The 15,017-nt window shown below is 44.1% G+C and overlaps 1 long non-coding RNA gene across 1 annotated transcript in view; it reads left to right on the top strand.

Annotated features, from left to right (window-relative positions):
- Nucleotides 1-13,034, top strand: part of LOC134157175 (uncharacterized) — a 62,472-nt gene extending 49,438 nt beyond the window's left edge. Inside the window, exon 4 of the long non-coding RNA XR_009962221.1 lies at nucleotides 12,854-13,034. This is a non-coding gene — a long non-coding RNA (uncharacterized LOC134157175). The remainder of the gene's footprint in view (nucleotides 1-12,853) is intronic.
- The last annotated feature ends 1,983 nt before the right edge of the window (nucleotides 13,035-15,017 follow it).

Genomic DNA, 15,017 nt, shown 5'->3' with positions numbered 1-15,017 from the left:
ATCAGGCTTTTAAAGGAAGATTGCCTGTCAGCTGTGGCAAAACAGGTCCATTTCTGCAAAGGATTCATTACTTTGCTGAAATCCGAATAAACAAGATGTTTCTCACATTGTCCTATTGGAGCTGCTCTCATCATTGCCTGGACTTCCCAAGGGTGATGAAGAAGTGTTTCTTCTCTGTGTGTCTTTGTCTCTTGCTTTTGGCTCCTATATGCACTAAGGGGAGATGCTTCAGCGTGTAACTGGTTTATTCTGTCAGTTGCTTCTTTATCTCTTTTATTAGGTTGTTTTCTGCATTGCCGGATTTTAGCACTCATTGATCATTGCTCAATCATATCCCTCAGCTGCAGGAAACTAAATTCACACTATGCTGAGACGGAAGGTTGTAAATGAAATGTACTGGCATAGCATTGACTTGTCTGGAAATTGTCACATGCCTTGGTGGCTGTGACTCTTGGGGAATGACAGCAGCATAAGTGGTGTAAACCCATTTATAGTTAACCATGCACAGTATGGAGTCTTCTCTGTGGTGCTGCTGATAGATCATAGCTCTGCAGTGTTTCACACAGTCAGGAGGCTTGGGAACATTACTGTGACCATTTCTGTTATTTTCTTCATAGAATCATAGCATGGTTTGAGTTGGATGGGACCTTAAAGCTCCAGCACCCTGCCACAGGCAGGGACACATTCCACTAGATCAGGGTGCTTCAAGTCCCGTTCAACCTGGCCTTGAACACTGCCAGGGATGGGGCTGCCACAGCTTCGCTGGGCACCCTGTGCCAGGGCCTCAGCACCCTCACAGGGAAGAATTCCTTCCTTATATCTAACCTGAACTTCCCTTGTTTCAGCTTAAATTCATTGCCCTTTGTCCCATCAGTCCCTACCTATGTGCCACATTTCTGGTCTGCCCTGCCTGTGCTGTGACTGACCTGTGTCACAGCTCTGCTGTCCAGAGTAAGGCACTGGGGGTATCAGCATGGAGAAGGGCAGAGGATGGGGCAAACCAGTGGAGTGCACAGAATGAAGGCCTACCACACCTCAGTTTTGTGCTTTGACTTCCATGAGTGATGCAAGTTCAAGCTGCCTAGTCACACCAGCCCTCTGTCCTCAGAAGTTCTAACTTAAAGCCAGGGCTAGAGAGCTGAGGCTCATCTGGTATTTTTCCTTGTTGCATTTGGAATGCTCTAATTAATAAGTCTGTTGTCTCTTTATACTCAAAGCCAAAGAGAAGGAGAAAAATACCTGGAAACGTGTCTTTTTGTGAAGTAGTAACATTCTTCTGCAGCGTTGCCCATGGTGAGCTCTAAGAGTAGCATAGAAGAGAACTTTTCATACCACTCATTTGGGGATACCTGTATCTGAGCAGCAGCTGAAGAGGCAAATCAAATGTTTGCAATGAGTGGGAAAGGAATAGAGAACAAAATTGAAAATGTCTCTATGCCACTGTATAGGTCTGTGATTCACCCACACTTTGATTACAGTGTGCTGTTCCCCTCATTTCTAAAGGGTATATTAAAGCTGGAAAACGTTCAGAGAAGGGCAGCAAGTGTGAAAGTGTTACCAAAGATGTGGAATAATTTCTGTGACAGGAGTGACTCAGAAGACTGTGTCTTTTCAGCCTGGAAGAGAGGAGAGGTGGGTACCCAACGTCTGTACCTCTGGGGGCCCTGGGTAAGCTGCCTGTTCTCTGCTGGCAATACACGAAGCCAGAATCTGCCAGCTCTGGATCAAGTAGGTGACTTGACTGATTTCTTTCTTGTCTGCATCTAAGGTGCTGTAGTCCAGCTTAGGTGCTGTAGGAGTTGGAGTACAGTTCATGTTTTTGCAGAATTCCTGTAGAAGTGCATGGCCTCCTACTGTTACAATTTGTTCCTTGGCTGCTCAGACAGGGAGGTTATGAATATGAATTGTATGCCTGGCTGCTGGCAGCATGACCATTTCCTTTCTTCCCCTGCCAGTTCTTTCTCCTTTTTGTTTTAAATGGTGCTGATTAGTCCCCTCAAGCAGCTACACCTGTGTGTGGCTAGTGTGAATAAAATGGAACATCAGTGAGGTGGAACATAAGGTCAGCAGAGACACAGGTATTTTTTCTGCATCTTACAGATATTATTGCCTCTGGTTCACAAGGGAGATTAGTTGATGCTGTAATCAGCAGTGAACTCCTCATTGCATTCTATTACCAGTCCTTCCCAGCAAAGATTTCCTTGCTTATTTCTCTTTTCATTATTACCATCTGTATTCTTCAGGTTGTGCCTTGGGGTGTTTGAATCTCCAAAGGTTCATGACTGCTTTTGCAGTGTGACCTGCCTCTCTGAAGGGCTGAGATTTAGCAGCTGCTCTTGAGTTCAGTGGGAAGTTCTGTTGCCCACTGTTTCTGAAATGTTATTTTACAGAAGCTGTGATGCCTTCTGCCACTGCAGCGTGCTCTGTTTATGAAACAGCATCTTTCCCACAGGGAATATATGTAGCAGTTATCCACAAACCTGCATCTCATGCTGTAGCAAACACCATGCATCAGTTCAGTGTTCTGGTCTCGCATCTATTCAGGCACATGTTACAAGCCTGAGAAATGTGTCTTGAGTTTCCCTCAATTTGAGGTACCTCTCTATTCTAGAGAAGATCAGGACAGATGTGTAAAAATAAATGACATGGGAAAGGATGCATGTCTCCTTTGTAGTGGCTGCTTTCTGTGGAGTGCTGCATAGCTTATAGGGTAAGTCCAGAGCCTTTGGGACAGTTGTAGCAAAGGTAATATTACTGTCAGGATCCATCACAGGGAGTGATGCTGTGCTTGGATCCCACCTCCACCAGAGAAGCATCTCAGACAGCAGAAAGTCCAACAAAACTGAAAGGCAGCTGGCCCCAGTGCTGTCCATTTGCTCTAAGTAACAGCATAGCTTAGGGACAGCACATGCCTGCCACCGGGCAGAAACAGCAGCCTGCACCATCTTGAGTGTCCCGTATTTTGCCATCTCTCCTCCTGGCTGGAATAAATAGATCTTGCCTTAATTAATAAATATCCACCTGAACAGTTAGGGGAAAAAAAATATCTATTTTCCCATCCACTCCTCCCCCTGCATCCCTGCTGCTTAACAGCTTCCCTGAGCCGCATCCTGTCCTTCCCCTATCCTGTGTCTGTAACAGCTCTCCCTGGGTAGCTGCAAGCTCCTCTCTCCGCATCAGATGAATAAAACATCCCGGCCTCACGTCACCAGAAAACCTGCTGGGCTTTGCTTTTTTCTAATCTTCTCTTTATTTATTTATCCACAGCGTGTGTCACTAATATAATTTAAATGGTATATTAATAACTGATGTTATGAAGGTAAAAATGCATTGGTTTCTTTCCTCCCCTTATTGACTGTCTTCAGAGTGCCACTGGGAAATATTAGGGCATGTATTTTGTTATCGAAGATGACACTGATGTAGAAGTTTCTGACTCATCTTTCCCTGTTTCTCTGACACTCAAGGAATTTCTTGCCTGCAGCCACTGTGATGCACCTTTGAGAATTATTGTTCCAATGCATTAGATGGAATAAATGTGTTATTGTAAACAAGGATATTTTGTTGGTCAATAACTTAACTCATGGTCTCTATCAGAGTGGGTGAGTCTGTGCTTTTAGGCTTTGGAGTTCTGAACATCATCCTTCAGAAGGAGACTATTTTCCTGAAAGAAATAAAAGCATACTTAAGATACAGAAGTGCCTTCCTCCTTTTCCTGTTTGACCTAATACAAGATTCTTGCATATAGTCTAATGGGAAGATAATATAGTCTAATAGAATAATATAGTCTAATATAGAATATAGTCTAATGGGAAGAGAATGGATGATTGATGACTAGACAGACTTTTGCAGCCACCTAGTTTTGTATTCATGGAAGACCATGAAGTTTCTGAGGGGAACTATGTCTGTTGAAAACATTTCATCTTGGATGTGATGAATGAATTAGTGGGTTTCTCAGGATGTGCTTGTTCTCATCACCAAAAGGAAGCCATGTCTTATCATGGGAAAGGTGTCTGACCCAAGAGCCCGTAGCTGAAAGCAGGATGGTAAGTCTGGTAGATAGTTGAGATATGTTTTAATGAGGAAGTATGGCTAATGTGAGGTGGGATCTTCTCTGGTTCCTGAATGCAGGAAGTATATATGCTGTTAAAGGCTTGGGGTAGAGTGTTTGGATCTTTGGCTGGAAAATTGTCCTTTTTTGGTGGAATTTTTGCTACTCTCCAAATTTTATCTCCAGCTTCACTTCTCTTCACATGTGTCCAAGTCATTTCAAAATGCAGGGAATGATCTCCTGACCATGGAAATGAATGAAAACATCTTGCTGCCTGCAAGGATACAGATATTTCATTTATGCTTATCTATATATTATCCTAAGACTTCACATGCTTTGGTCAGCTGTTGCCTGTAGTTTGCTTGTCTCTGGATCTTTTCCCAGTTCTTTGTTATACTCTCCAATTTGATCAGTCCTAAAAGTAGGTTTATACATTTGTCCTGGGTTCAGCAGTAGCAGTCATTTTTCTCCTTCTTGGTAGCTGGTGCAGTGCTGTGTTTTGACTTTCGGCCTGGGAACAGAACTGATAGCCATGTTTTGGTTTGGCCAAGGACTTTGTGAGCCTCATGCTCTGCCAGGGAGGAGGGAAAGCCGGGAGGAAGCAGAGACAGGACACCTGACCCAAACTGACCAAAGAGGTATTCCATACCGCAGCACGTCATGCCCAGGATGTAACTGGGAGTTAGCCGGAAGGGCTGGGAGACTGCAGGGTTGGAGGAGGTATCGGGCAGAGCTTGGTCGGGCTGGGGGGGGCAAGTTATCGGTCGGCTGGTGCTGAGGTATTGTACTCTCTTCCCTTGTTATTTCCTTTATCATTATTATCATTGGTGGTAGCAGTAGTGATTTGTGTTATACCTTAGTTACTAAACTGTTCTTATCTCAACCCGTGGGAGTTGCATTCTTTTCGATTCTCCTCTCCGTCCCTCCGGGAGTAGGGGGAGGGAAAGAAGGGGGGGTAGTGAGTGAAAGAGTTACCTGACTGGGTTTAAACCACGACAACATTTTATAGCCTGTCCTTTGTCTTTTCAGGGGCTTCCTAGTCCAGCTTTGACCCAGATAGTAGGATTTGGGTAGGAGATCCAGTTTCAAAAGCAAGCTCAGTTAGTAAAGGTCCAGGTTACCCATCTTCCAACCTATGGGGAGGACAGATCCTACAGAGATGTTTATAGGGCTGGAGAAAATGTGATGGTGCTGTTCAGGTTTGGGTCTGACCTCTTGCAGTCTTCCAAAAGGTGCTTTGTGCTTTTGATTCCATAAATATGTGTATATACACATGATGGCTCTAGAGGAAGATTCCCAGATAGTTGTGCCAAAGTTAGGACAAAGGCAACCAGAACACTGCCCTTTTTGCTGGGTGCAAGCCTTATTCTTCATATATATATATGAAGTATTTATTAATGTATTTATGTATTAATGTATTAAGGTATTTATTAATGTTAGGCTTTAAAAGCACATGGACTGGCAGTGCTGTTTTATAAGCTGTAGAGGTGTTCAAACTGAGGTCAAGCAAACAAGCCAAGCGCCATGATGGTTTTGTGGAACCAGGTCCAATTTGATAAGGAGAATGAAATGACTAAGCATGTGCTAAGCTTTATTGCTACTCAGTGCATTATCATTTCAGTTGTGTCAATGTTTCCGTTCTAAATGCCTCTTCTCAGGGGATCTCAGCTGTACATCTCATTTGGGGCTGGAAAATTCCATTTAGAGAATGCTATTAATTATTTAAAAAGACACATTTGCTTTTTAGGTCAAGATTTTCAAAGTAGTGATTTGCAATATTTGGCATGAGACAGTTCAGAGGCCTGATTTTCAGCTGATCACTGGAGATAGGCAACTAATAGAACAATCCTCCCTCTCTGCTCATCCCATTTCCAGATGTACCTGCTCTAGTTACATTATGGAAATATTCATATCTGCATTCTACTTTTTCTTCCTCTCTCATCTTTTGATGATGACCAGAAGCTCAAAACGGGTGGTTTGATTTATTTCTCATAAAGAAATAAAAGGCCTATAAGATCAGAATATGTCCTGGAGTAATATTTGTACCTCCTCATCCATTTACATGCCAGACCAAAAGGACAAGCTGGAGCCCAGAAGAAGGGAGGTAAATTGCATAAGCACTTACTTCTGGCAGCACAGCAGGTAGCTGTGCAGTTGGAAGGTGTTGCTAAATACCAGTATCTGGTGAAACCATTACAGCTGGTTAGGTTACCACACCAGATGTAACTGGAGAACCATTTCACTGGCTGTTGGTGAGCAGGAAACCCCCTGGCAGACAGTGGCACTGTGGGATAAACTACAAAGAACCCACTGTAACTGACTTTATGGTATGTGTGGCATACTTCTCCTGAACAGCAGAGAAAGGCTGTAACCTCAAACCATCAGACACAGTGCACGCAGTGGCTCTTTGTGTGCAGCAAAGCAGATTAGCAGATGGCATTTTCTGTCCTTAATCTATGAAGCACATTGAAAATAGCATCAGATCTATGTGCTTTTACAAAGACAATGTTGTGCCTGATAAAGAATCAGTCTGTTGCCTAAACTCAATAGCATTTGCTTAAATGAAGATGCTAGAAGAAGCTATTAGCCAGTCTTCTTCTGAGCAGGCCCATACACAAGTTCAATATACTAGAATGAGGAAAAGCTCTTCTTCAGGGTATCTATAAAGTATGTGCAGTTTGACAGATAACTGTAGGATATTATTCTGCAGTGCGCTTTGAGACAAGAGCAGTTGCTTGTATAGTCCATACTGTGAACTTGACGCCAAAGCACTGACACACAGCTGTCCCCCATCATTCTCGGTTTTATGGCTTTAGCAGGCTATTATAAAACTAACAGTGAGATTTTGTCAATTCTGATAATAAAAAGAACACATGTGTTTTCACAGTGTGCTTTTCTTGTCTCCAGTGTGCATTCTGGAAATGTATCTAGAGCAGTATCCCTTGAGAATTGTGGTCAGGGAGCGTTCTGAGGCTACTGAAAGTAAAAGATGATAGGTAACGTATGGTGTTTTTCTTGGGCAGTAGCTGAATTCACTTGCTATCTCTTCCAAATCCAAAGGTTTCCTGTATTTCAAGATAAAAAATAACAGATAGAAAATGTTCATCATGGGCATTACGGTGCATTTTCTTAAGCACTGTACTAGTGAAGTGCAGTATATCACTCTTTGGAAGGGTAAGGGGCAAAAACTGTCTCAGCTTTAGGGCCAAGGGGAAGCTTGAACCAAGGCAACTGAGGTCAACCGCATGTGTGGGGGAAGAGGTTTAAAATCTGCTCCAAGCAGACAGGAAACTGAAAGGAATGTCTCTTGTATGCTGGGTCAACATCCCAAGAAGTCCTAATATCAGGACCATCCCTTTCTTCTGTTCTGGGTACCTACAAGTCTGAGCCAGGCAAAATGGTGAAGAATGCGTCTGAAATGCTGTTGCATTTTATAATGTTGTTACTATATAGACTGTAATGGTTGCTTGAGTTCATTGTCTCAAACAACAACAAAAACAGTTGAAGCAGAATCCTGAAGCTAACACTATCTGAACTCTTAATGGTTCTTACGAGCCTGTCTCCCTTAAATCTGGAATAGCATTTCTCCTATTTGCTTGCAGTCAATACAGTGCACTTTTCAGTTATTCCTGAGAATAATTATCTATATTTAGGAGACAACTCTGTGCTTTAACTCTGCAATAGGAACTGGGTTTGGAATTGGAATGATGGGTCTCGGCATTTCACTTCAAGGACATTCCAGTCTCAGTTTTTCCAGATGTAACCCAATGCACTTAGAGCTGGAAAAACTTATTTTTATCTTCAGTGCCAGAGGTTTAGCTCGTCAGTGCAGGTTTCAAATTGCTTTCCTCATGCACATGTTCAGCAGGACCTGATGGCTTGAACTCTCCTCGGTTTGATTTTGGTGAATTGTGTGTTTTATCATCAGCTACTTGATGATTTTTCTTCTGATGACCAGTTTGGGATTAGTCCCATAAAATGATGTAAAGAGGGAATATTTGTACACTCTAAAGCATATAAAGGATGAAGATGCCTTGGTGGAGTGAGGCCCGTGTTTCCATTCAGAATTGCGAGCATATATTAAATGCTTTATTGCTTAGATGAATGCCATATTTAAGACTGAAACATGGTTCTTGTGGTTTGAAGGTGCATTTGCTTACATGGTGCTGTTTCATATTGTAACCTACAAGAACCCAGAGAAAGGAGCATCATGCACTAGAAAGAGGATGGAAGCATCTCCATGGTGCTGGTAGAGATGTAGCTCCTGACCAAGACTTTTGCCTAAGCCAGGCAACAGGGGAAGCAATCACTGGTCTGTGTACTGAGCTGGCCATCCAAGCCAAGATGAAGGACTAAACATGAAGTCTGTTTATTCTCTGCTTCAGAAAAATGCATGAGAGTGGAGTCAATGCCTGGAGAGTGAAGAGGGCACTGAAAACTTATTATTTTTGTGATCCTGAACAAAACAAGACTGTGTGCATTTAAGTGGGTTTGTGTGGTTTTGACTTACCAGATAAAGGGGATAGCTAACTTCCCCAAGCTTGCCACTGGTGGTCTTGCAGTTTTGGTATACTAGAGAGGTTTTAAGCAGAGAAAAAGCCAACCCTAAGGAAGTGCCTTTAAAGAGCAAGGTGGTCAGAGTACCCCAAGAAAGGCTAAACCAACCACATACGCAATACAAAATGCTCAAGTACAAGTGAAACTAATCTAGGAGGCAAGTGGGGATGGTGGGATCCTGATCTTGGCATTCAACAATAAAACCAGCACAAAGGGTAGGCAAGACCCCACAGAGTGTGGGTTTTGCTTACCCAGACAATGCTGTTTCGTTTCAAATGCCAGGAGAGCTCCCCATGGCAGGTAGCACAGAGCACCAGGGTATCTTCCACTGCCACAAAACTCCAGCACCACTGGTACACAGTCACTGTGGGCTGGTGAGGTGTCACCAAGTACAGTGGCCACCACATAGGATGGCAAACTGGAGAGAGCTAGCAGTGCTCCACAGAGCCCCCCCGCAGAGACCTCTCTGGGGAACATCCACAGGGCTCCTGGGGGCAAATCCCTTGGGAAGTTCTAAGGGGATCTTGCATTTGTGAAGTATTGCAAGTCGCTGAATCTATTCAGTGTCTGGTTTCCCTTCTCTTTAATGAAGGGAAAAGTGTGTGTTATTTTGGCATGTTCTTGTCACATATTTGTGATAGATATAATCTGAATCTTAAAAGATGAGCATGAAAGGAAGGGGGATTAGAATTAATTCTGGGTTCTGCTTCTGCTAGTGGCTTTCTAGGTGACCAAAAATGAATAATTCCATATGCAATTTCCATAGAAATAAGGAGGAGAATTCAGACCCTCATCACTCAGAATGAATGTGGGAATAACGCTTTCCTTCCACACTATTTAGCTTAGTCATGCCTCAGGGCAGAGAGGAACCATCTCACAGAACATGTTTGTCAAGGGTACTCTGATGTGTTTTTATAGTGTCCTGGATGTGGTCTGGAGGCTGCAGAATATGCAGCAATAAAAATAAGCCTTTATTAATAATAAAAAGGGGTTCTGCTGCAACTAAAGCATACATTAAAGATTAAGCTGGCATTAGCACAGGGGGAGTGTCTGTGTGTGATCCATGTAGACCCCCTCCCTAGAAATACATGTTATTTATTCCTAACCTTTCCCCCAAAGGTTTCCCAAAGGTTTGTTTTGTTGCCTTGTGATAAAACCTCAAGGTCATGGAAGGGATGCTTTTAGTGCTGCTCTTACAACAGGGATTGTGAAGTTTTATGTCTTAGTGAGGTGCTGCTAGTGGAAAGGCTGATAAAGTTTAATTTCTATTTCATTGCACATTGGCTGTGACAACACTATTGACAAGCTTGCTAATGTGTTGAAGAGAGCTGATGTCATGATAGCCATAGAGTTGAGATACAAGCAGAAGACCACTTGCCAAAAAATGCAGTGAAATCTGAAGAGTGCAGCAGTCTGATTGTGTGTCACACATGTTTCCGTGCTTTGAGCACAGAAGGGCCTGATCCTGGGGAAAACGGAAGGAGTGTGATGGAGCTGATGGCTGTATCAGAGGCACCCAGGGAGCTGTTTAAAGGTATAACAGGGGCAGCCAGGGAAAACAGTCATGGAAAGCAAGAGAAAATAAGATTTCAGGCTGGCTGTGTGCTGGGAGGTGCGCAGCTTGAGGAGGATGGAAGTGAGCTGCTGGTCCTGAACTTTGAGACAGGGATGAGTGACTTCCATGAACTGCTTTAGCACAGTGCAAGTGCTGGGAGCTGCTCGGGGTGCATTCCCAGAAGAGAAACTCCAGGAAACTGCAAGTATAGACCCCATGACTGTCTAACCGCAGACAACTGCCTGGGGGAGGGAGTGTTTGTGTCCTTCCCCCTTTTTTTATATGCTTTTTTTTCCTCTTCATTCAGTAATGTATGGAAAGCAATTGAACTTGCTTGTAAAGAAGCATAGGACTTGGAGATGCAGGACTGAGGTTGTTCAGTCTGGAGCCTGGAGAAGGCTGTAGGGACAGGGCAATGGGGAATGGCTTTAACCTGACAGAGGGGGAACTGAGATGAGCTCTTAGGCAGAAATTCATCCCTGTGAGGGTGCTGAGGCCCTGGCACAGGGTGCCCAGAGAAGCTGTGGCTGCCCCATCCCTGGCAGTGTTCAAGGCCAGGTTGGGCAGGGCTTGGAGCAACTTGGTCTAGTGGAAGGTGTCCCTGCCCGTGGCAGGGGTTGGAACTGGATGAGATTTAAGGTCCCTTCCAACCCAAACCAGTGTAGGATACGATTCTGTGCTGTGACCTCAATTTTACAAGCTGTGATAGATGATTCACTGGGAGAATGTGTGGTGTCCAGTCTTGCTTCTAGTGGTAGCAGTATCACTTCAGCTTTCTGGACCAGGTTAAACCTCAGTATTTGGGATATACTGCACTAGTGGTAAGTTCTTTCCCAACAAACTTGAATTCTGTTAGGTTTCAACTATCTGTTTTTAATGGCCAAGAGGCTACCTGAGAAGAATTTTGTAGCTCATTGGTACCATTTGACAAATCACAGTGTTTGGGTTTTCTGTTAAGAGGAAAAAAAAAATCTCTTATAAAATAGAGGTCTTTCAGATGATTCTGGCGCTTATATAATCTCTTCTCTTGCTGCTCTTCAGCACAGCCTTGTGAACATCATTAGTTCTTTGCACTTTTTCCTTTAATTCACTCCTCACTGCATGCACCTTATTGTGCATTAGAAGCAAACTGAAACATTAATTAATTTGAGCCGTTTCACAGAGCCGAAGGAACCCATTTAACTGTCTTATCACTTGGAATTCAGAGGCCAAGCACATAGAGCATGCTTGCTGCCTTCATGTGAGAGCAGCCTCTGGCCAAATTCTTCACCTGGAGGGAAGCTGAAGACTTGGAGAGTCTTGACTGGCCTCTGCAGTTTAATACCTACATTTCCCATCTAGAAGTGCAGAAGACTTCCTACACATCCCGTACTGTGTATGCATTCACATCTATGTCTTTGGATTCTATTTGCAGTCCTTTAACACATTTTATAGCTCACATGGATACGCTGGTTTTAAAAAACCACCCACATAAATTATCTTTTATTATCATTTCTTTATTCAGTGCTGAGTATCTTCTTACAAGCATTATTATGGACTAGCAAAGAGTTCCTGCTGTTCCTTACAAGGCCCGTTTCTAATGCTGTCTGCATTATGGGTAAAGTCCTTGCTTCAGTCAGGAAAGCATCCTGTTGCAGGTATCAGCTCCTGTGCCAAATGCCAGGTTATAAGCAGTCAATGCAGTATGGGAAGCAGAATGTAATACGATTTTCAAAGGGTAAGCAAGGCAAAATTAACACCCTGTCATCTGGCACCTTAAGCTGGAAAACAGGCTTTGCCATCAGGAATTAGCACTGCAAAAACCTAAGAACGAGGAGGGGAGACTTGAAAGACATCCAGATAAATCACAGGAAACCAATTCTTCTGTCTCCTCCTGTTCCATACCGGAACAACCCGGTAACCATGTGCATGTTTAATGCTTCACAGGTGGTAACCAACTTTGTTAGGTGGAGCAGGGTAGGGCGGCAGCAGTGTTGCTACTTGTGCAGCTGGGGCTTGATTTGATTTACTCTGATTTACACTAGTGTAATGGAGCATGAACACAAGGCACCTGATCTCCAGGTTTCTAGTACAAGCCTGAAGAGGTAAGCTGTCTGTGTATGAGAGCTGAAGCTGTGCAGCTGGAGGTTGTGTGCTTTACGTTTTTTTGCAGGAGGTTTGTTAGCAATTGCCATTATTAAGATCTCTGTCTTGAAGACAGGGGACCATGACTGTATTAGTCTCTAGCATTTGGTGGGTGGAGAAAGGCTCTGGCTGCCTGCATTATGTGAGCTTATGAAGCTTTTACTGTCATCTATAGGTTAAGTCATTAGTGAAAAGAAATTTACTACAAGACAGATAAAACTGTATAGACAAGTTTCCTGGAATGCTTCACTAAACCAGAAAGAAACCAGCCATTTCCACTGCATTGGGTATCTTTATTTATGCCTGGGGCAGATGTTAATGAAAGAGGGAAGATTTGGATTAGATATTGGGAAGAAGCTCTTCCCTGTGAGGGTGCTGAGGCGCTGGCACAGGGTGCCCAGAGAAGCTGTGGCTGCCCCATCCCTGGCAGTGTTCAAGGCCAGGCTGGACAGGGCTTGGAACAACCTGGGCTAGTGGAAGGTGTCCCTGCCCGTGGCAGGGGCTTGGAGCTCGATGAACTTTAAAGGTTCCTTCCAACCCAAACCGTTCTATCATATAGTATGTTCTAGGCTGCCAGGCCTGAACCTCTTGGAGGGGATGGGAAGTGTCCTTCTGCATCTTGCATTGCACCCTGGGTCTGCTGCGCATTAGAGATTGCCCAGGTCTGAAGATAGACACACTCCAGCTCGCTTGGCTTTCACCCTTCACTCCTTCTTCAGAGCAGTGAAACCATTTGAGAGGCTTGGAACATGAAAGCAGGAAGCATAGTGCTTGGTCTTTAAGGGATTAGCTTTTCCCCTTGGAACCTTGCAAATTCATACCATAACTGGGTAGAGGATCTAGTCAGAGATCTCTAGTGAGATCTAGTGAGAGACCTCTTGAAAACATTGTGTTAAATCTCCAAGATCGGCAGCGTACGTTGTACTGAAGGTTGCAACTGAGAGTAAGAAAAAGACGTTTGCATTGCAGCATGACTTTTTGGAAGTGTACATCTCCAAGAGCAGGCTTATGATTACACATATGTATTTGCAGTTATAGCAATGGGACATCAGCATGAAGTTCCAAAGAGGTCCCATGGTTTTAGGTGTCCTGCAGCTTTGGTTTGACCCTTTGCCTGGTGGTGTGGGCCAAAGAAACAGGATGAGTGCTGCAGTGTGGGTTTGCCATTGCAGAGCAAAGCAATCTTGTTATACTGCTGCAGTCACCCACCACAATGGGAGGAGAAGCCAGCCCATCATCCATTTTTTCAGGTGCTCTAGAATAGATGTGTGAGTAGGTTCAGTTTCTTCATAGCTGTCTGTTATTTGAGAAATAACATGTATTAAAATGGTGATAGTTTTTGTGTTGCATCCACCTGACTGGCAGCTGATCACAGAAGAATTGCAGCAGCTTCTCACAGAGACAAGGGATGGGTAGTCATGACAGTGAGAAGATCCATATAAGGGTGTTTTGCAATGTATCAGACAGGTGTTGGATTTGTTTTGCAGCCTCATGAGAAGTTTTGCCTGAAGCTCTGTGAGTTCAGTGCGCGATGGACACCCAGCAGTTTAATTGGAGCTGGATGAAACACGCTTCCTGCAGGGCTGAGGGTGCTGCTTCTGCTGAGATCCAGTTATTACACAAAGCGAAAGCTTGTGTGTATTCTCTGCAATATAGAACTGGGAAGAATTCTGTCAAAGTTTTTCCCCTTCCTCCCACCCTTTCAGTATCCGTAAGTCTGTGTGTGCCAGCTGGCTTGGCAGGGACAAGAACATGCTGAGAAAAGAGCTCAGCACAGTTGGTAAGCTTTGCATGTAGAGGTTAATCTAACAGCAGGTATTGCCTTATGTTGTGCAGCATACGCAGAGAGTGAAAGGAGGCTGCCCTTCTCAGAACCCTATGGAATATAACACTTGGAATATAATGTCACCTCTGTCATAATGTCAAAGTGATCCACTGGTCAAAGGAGGGATTTGCTTGGGTTCAGTCAGACCCCAGCGTGTTCAGGCCAGTGCAGAGAATATATTTCCCCATTGCAGTCTCCTTTCTTGTCCTGTGAACTTTGCATCTTTCCTGCTGTGACTCTGTGGAAACAAGACTGTAGTGATAGGACGAGGGGAATGGGTTCAAACTTAAACAGGGGAAATTCAGGTTAGATATAAGGAAGAAGTTCTTTACTGTGAGAGTGGTGAGGCACTGGAATGGGTTGCCCAGAGTACTTGTCACTTTCTCTACCCATGTGCTTGTGTCTAGGTTTGGATGCCCTAGGGCTTTGGAGGTGTTATGAATGAGACTGCTTTGCAGAGGTGAGTTGGGATTGTCAGGATGCTGGGTGATGGTGTTCAAGGCCAGGCTGGATGGAGCCTGGGGCGACATGGTCTAGTGTGAGGTGTCCATGCCCATTGCAGGGGTTTGGAACTTGATGATCTTAAGGTCCTTTCCAACCCAAGCCATTCTATGATGGAAAAAGGCATTTGTAGAGGAAGGTGCTTAGATGCCCCCCAAGAAAGAGGCAGCTGGGTGTTTGATGCACACCCCATGGAGATTTGGGAAACCCTGTGGTTCTTAGAGGAAAGCTTTTCTTGCCATCCTCACAATGATGATACTTACTGGTTCTACTGGCACCCATTATATTTGAGAGCGTGGGGACTATCTTCATGCTTTTCAATCATGGCCTCACCTCAGAGGTGAGTGATACCAACCTGTGGCATTTGAGATTAGCATGTTACCATGCAGAGGTTACATTCTTCAGGT

Source organism: Pezoporus occidentalis, unplaced genomic scaffold, assembly GCF_034315485.1.
Source record: "Pezoporus occidentalis ecotype Australia unplaced genomic scaffold, CSIRO_AGI_Poc_V1 ctg93, whole genome shotgun sequence".
NCBI lineage: Eukaryota > Metazoa > Chordata > Aves > Psittaciformes > Psittacidae > Pezoporus > Pezoporus occidentalis.
The sequence above is the reverse complement of the archived record's forward strand: the minus strand, read 5'-3'. Positions and strand labels throughout refer to the sequence as shown.